Source organism: Lygodium microphyllum, chromosome 20 (genome assembly GCF_053477565.2).
Source record: "Lygodium microphyllum isolate KBCC chromosome 20, Lygodium_microphyllum_v1.1.10, whole genome shotgun sequence".
In the NCBI taxonomy this organism is placed as follows: Eukaryota; Viridiplantae; Streptophyta; class Polypodiopsida; order Schizaeales; family Lygodiaceae; genus Lygodium; species Lygodium microphyllum.
This window is the reverse complement of record NC_141154.1, coordinates 29,401,738-29,407,416: the sequence shown is the minus strand read 5'-3', so window position 1 is coordinate 29,407,416 and position 5,679 is coordinate 29,401,738. Positions and strand designations below refer to the sequence as shown.

Genomic DNA, 5,679 nt, shown 5'->3' with positions numbered 1-5,679 from the left:
GACGTCATGGTAAGGCATTTGCTTTCTTTCCACAGGAAATTGGCTGCATTAGTCCTGAATTGGTTGCACCTATGGTCATCTTCACTGTTCCTCATGTACCATGGAATATACGTCCTATACCTGTGCCTAAAGCACACTTGCCAAAGCTGATAGAGTTGCTGAATGAGAAGATTAAAATGGGGATTTTGGAACCCTCTTCTGCACCCTATTCTAACAGGTGGTTTACTGTACCAAAGAAGAATGGTACTTTGAGATTTATTCAGGATATGCAGCCCGTGAACAAAGTGACAATCAGGAATGTGGGTACAGGTCCAGTTGTGGATGAATTTGCTGAGGCTTTTGCAGGACGAGCCATCTATTCACTAGGTGACTTGTATTCAGGTTATGATCAGTTTCAGCTTGCCTTGGAAAGCAGGGATATTACTACTATGCGGACACCTATTGGTCTTGTGAGGATGTGTACCTTGCCACAAGGTGCTACAAACTCAGTTGCTCATATGATGAATGCTATGCATAGAGTTCTTCGAGACTATATTCCGCAGTATACCATGCCTTTTCTAGATGATGTGCCTATTAAGGGTTGTGCAGAAGAAGAAAAGAATGAAAGTCTTGATTTGCGTGGATGTAGACAGTTTGTGGCTGACCACTTGATTGCTTGTGAGCAAATATTGACACGATTGGAGGAGGTAAATTTGACACTTTCAGGGCTGAAATCTGTCTTTGCTGTTAATGAAGTCATCATAGTTGGGCATATGGTTGGATATTATGGCAGAAAGCCTTCTCCTGCAAAGGTGGATGCCATAAACAGGATTGCAGAGTATTGCTCGACTACTTCAGAGGTGCGGAGATTTGTGGGAGCTTGTGTATTTTACATGATTTGGATTCCTCATTTTGCTCATATTGCAGATGTTCTCTATCAGCTGCTTCGAAAGGGGCAGAAATTTCATTGGGATGAGAAGCGTTCAAAAGCCATGCGTAAGCTCAAGAAGCTGTTGCAATCAGCTCCTACTCTACGCAAGGCGGATTATCAGTGTGGACGGCCGATCATGTTGACAGTTGATACTAGCCCTATTGGCATAGGTTGGGCTGTGGGACAGGATGATGCTGATGGAAATAGGTATGCAATCCGCTTTGGAGCTAAAGTTCTTAATGAGCGACAAAGGAGATATCCGCAGATCAAAAGAGAGTTGTGGGGAGTAGTCACTGCACTGAAGTGTAACAAAGGATATTTTATTGGAGCTTCAGTTGTTGTGGAAACAGATTGTTTGCCTTTGCTTGGCATGATTACTAGTTGCTCGACTCCAGATATAGCGATGCTTCGGTGGATTGCCTATATCAAATCATTGAATCCAGAATTTCGACACATAGCAGGGAAAGATAATCCAGTTGCAGACATGCTTTCTAGAGCGAGATATGAGGATGAGGAGTCAATGCTTGCAGAAGATGATGAGACAGAGTTTGCTGCTTCTGTTCTTATTCATGATTGTCATGTATCTACTGTTGAAGCCTTTATTGAAGAACTTTATGTTGATGAATGGCTGCAAATTGGACAATATCTAAGTTCATTGACTCGAAGAGCTGATTGGACAGATGATGAATTCAAGAAAATCAGAAGGAAGGCTTATGGGTATTTCTTGAAAGATGGTTTTCTTTGGAAGCATCCAAGAAAGAGAGGAGGCTTGCCCTTGAGAGTAGTTTGTGATGTAGCGATGCAGATACAGATTATGCGAGAGTTTCATGAGAGCTCATGGGCTGGACATAGAGGTGTGTGGGTTACCTATGAGAAAATCAAAGAAAGATACTGGTGGAAAGGGATGTATAAAGATGTTTCTCACTTTGTGGAGACTTGCAGGGACTGCCAGCTTTACTCTTTAGTGCGACATCGTGATGAGCTGCATCCGACTTATCCACTATGTATGCATTACAAGTGGGTGGTAGACTTGGTTACTTTGCCAGTGGGACTTTGGCAGATGAGATATCTTGTCTTGGCTAGGGAGGATCTTACAAACTATGTTGAAGGTAGACCGTTGCAGACGAAGACCACCACTACAGTATGTAAATTCTTGTTGGAAGAGATATTTTGCAGGTATGGATGTATAGGCAAGATTACAGCTGATCGTGGAGAGCTAGATGCTGATGAAGCTAGAGAATTCTTCTCACGGCTTGGGATTAAATTGGCTCTTACTACTGCCTATAATCCAGAGGGAAATGGCAAAAGTGAAAGAGGACATCCGCCAATAGTTAAAGCATTGGCAAAAGCTTGTAGAGGTTGGATTGGAGATTGGCCGAGATTACTACCTTTTGCATTGTGGGCTGATCGCTCTACACATAGTGTGACTACTGGATACATGCCTGCGGAGTTGATGTATGGGCAAAAACCTGTCATGCCTACTGAAATTTGTGCTCTCACTTGGAGTGTTCTTCCGTGGCATGAGAATTTATCAAGAGAAGAGTTGTTAGCCCTTCGGATTCGTCAACTAGAGAGAAGGACAGAAGATGTGCAGCTAGCCGTTGACCGTTTGAAGGCAGCCCATCTCAGAAATAAGGACAGGTTTGATTTAAGGCATCGCTTGAGGCCTAAAGCCATAAAAGAAGGAGATTGGGTTCTAGTCTACGACAGTAGTCTAGAAAATCAGCATAGTAGTATGAGAAAAATGGTTCAAAGATGGTTTGGACCATATGAAGTGAAGCAGGTTTTTGACAATGGTACTTATGAGCTGGCTGAATTAGATGGAACAGTATTGAGGGTGCCTATTGCTGGAAAACGAGTCAAGATTTTCAAGAGAAGAGAAGATGAAGAATATGCACTTGAAGCATTGACAGAAGAAGAGCAGATAGGTGAAAGACAAGCAGAAGAGACAGAAGACATAGATGATGAAGCCGATGGAGAAACAGGTCTACTAGAATCAGAAGATGGACTTGACCTGTTTGTGGACTTGAATGATCCTGGATAGTTGGCACATCCGGAGGATGCGCAGGTTTAGAGGGGGTGGATGTCGTGTTGCTGCGCATCCGAGTCGTATACACCTCCATTTCTTTTGTTGTGCATTTGTGTTAATTTCCGCGTGTGATTCATTGATGTGTGATGCATTTTAATAATCCGTATCCAATGTATATATTCCCTTAGTGCATGCGCATGATTTTGTTTGGATGCATGATGTGCGTGTATTAGAAAAATATGAAAAACTGATGCCAAAGGATCTTTGTCCTGCTGCTATTTGGTCTAGCTCTATGTGCAATGACAGCCTTGGTGCAAGTGTTTTGGAGATATGCTACAAGAAGGATATTTAAAGGAGGAATCAGAGTTGCTGCAAGATATGCCTCTTGCAAATAATCTTGGTTGCTTGGATGTCAATGTTGAATTAATGAAAAAGGCATGGTGACATATTAGTAGCACAGCAAGGCTTTGACAAAAATTATGCTCATGTCAGACTTTTATAAAAGTGCTGGAATGAGGAAGGTCGCTTGCCTAATTTTGACATGTGAACAAGAAAAAGAAAAACTAAAGATAGAGGAGAAAAGGAAGGGGAAAAGGAGACTAATTGGGAAAAGAGAATTTGAATGGCGAAAAGGGGGGAAAAAGACTGGTCTTCATGCGTTCGAATGAAGGAGATGCTGACACAGTAGGACTTGCTGAATTGTTGCTGCAAATTTCAGCCAGAGTCCGGTCACTTAGCGATTGATGAATTTGGGAAATCTACCAATCATGAATGGGGGCTCGACTGAAGACCTGCGGATCATCGTGGCGAAGACAGAAAGGGGAATCAAGGAGAGGAGAAGCTATGGCTGCCGCTGTTGATTCTTCTTCCCTGGCGTGTATCAACGCTTCGGACAAGACAAGAGTAAGGTCCTGTGGTGTTCCTCATGGCTCTTTGATCGCCTCCTCTAGTAGATAGTCTTTGTCTTTGCGATCAACAGGGCACTGCTCCTCGACTAGGTTTATTAGCCTGCACTGCGGGGCTCCCCACCGAGGCTCTGTGCGGAGGTGTGCCATCGTTGCCATCGATCCCGATTTCTTCAAGATTTCACATGTCGAAGGCATCCCTCAGGGTAGCAGACTCAAGCTCTTCAACCTCCCACCCACCGATGACAGAGAGAAGCTCAAGAGCGACCTCATCGGATGGTTCACGAGCATCGAGGATCCTGTCACCGTTGTGATCTTCGAGTATACCGATGACCCCGCATGAAACGAGCAGGGGGTTGGTGCCTTTGTGGAGTTCGAGACGAAGTGGCAGGCTGTCACTGTGTACGCCGCCTCGATGCGTCAAAGTTCCAGGGTCACTATGTCAGAATGGATTTTGTGGAGCGGAAACCCTTCCCTCCTGAGTGGCTCGCGAAGAATGCGAAGTGGTTCGGGAACAGGTCGACTGCGAAGATTTTTGTAGGTAATCTTGCATGGTCTGTAGATGATGCCAAACTCCAGAACCTGTTCAGCTCACATGGCACAATGTATGATGCAAAGGTGATGACCGACCGAGAGACAGGTCGCTCACGGGCTTCGGAGCGATACACTGCGGCTCTAGGCGCCAAGCTCAGAAGCTACGGTTTGCGCTATGACGACTTGTATGATGAGATTCAGGATCTTGATGTGAAGGAAACACTGAATAGATTTCCTCAGTCTGTGGTCAATGCTCACAACCAACGCCTCAGACGGGCTATTGACCTTTCCTTGAAGCACTCACACTTACCAAAGGAGCTGCAGGACAAGCAAACCCCTTTTCAGCCATATCTACAGGACATGCTTAAATTGGTCAAAGCAGAGAGAAAAGAGAGAGAGTCATTGGGGTCAAGTGTGCCCTACAACCGCCTGTTTCCATAAATCTATTTTTCTTACCTATTCGTGCTGGTAATAATGTTTACAGACTTTATTCATTGGCCTCTAGATCTCTGTTGGAGAGTATGATATCTTTGGAAGAAATTCAATAATAGCTCCTCTCAGTGAATTTGGACTTTGTTGGATACCTTTCATTAGTTTCCTGGTCCTGGCAAGGTCCAAAATTACAGTCAACTCAGTTATTCTCTGGTGCTCTTATCCCCAAGTCCAAGATTTCATTGGTTTCCTGGACTGAAGAGAAATTCTGAATTTCTTCTTCAACAGTTAGCCGAAGGATTTAGACAAATACAATCAGGGAATTGCTGCTGCTTTTGGCCACTTATAAAATATAAGGATCTTTGGTTACCAAGGAAAGGATCACTTGTTGAAATACCAAAACTGTTCATGACAGCATATCAAGAACATGGGTTTGCTCAGTTTCTTTGTTGTAACTCTATGATTATGACAAGGAATATAGTGAACTTTGACATCCAATATTTGAGTTCTTCTTGTTAGCCTCATTTCTTGCTGTTCCTTGAACCCCGTGTTCTGCAGCTTTTGCACGAACTCTTCGACACCGTGTCATACAAGTTTACCATAATAAACTTGGATCCGATTACATCAATAACCATGAGGTTTATGCATAGATCTATGTCAGATTTTGTTCCATTTCCTATAACAAATTCAAGCTCTAATGCCCTCCATTTCATGAAGATACATGTATTTAGACTTCAAGATACAAGGTATAGAGAGATAGAACTCATTACAATTGACATAGAGTCCAAAGGATGATTAAAATGCTTCAATAGAACCACAAATGTACTTCAGCCCTGCATTCAAACAATAAGTTCCAGCCCTCAAACTTG

General features: G+C 43.4%; 1 pseudogene; it reads left to right on the top strand.

The window, feature by feature from the left end:
* Window positions 1–3,782: 3,782 nt before the first annotated feature.
* On the top strand, window positions 3,783–4,819 carry LOC148018790 (uncharacterized; annotated as a pseudogene).
* Window positions 4,820–5,679: the final 860 nt, after the last annotated feature.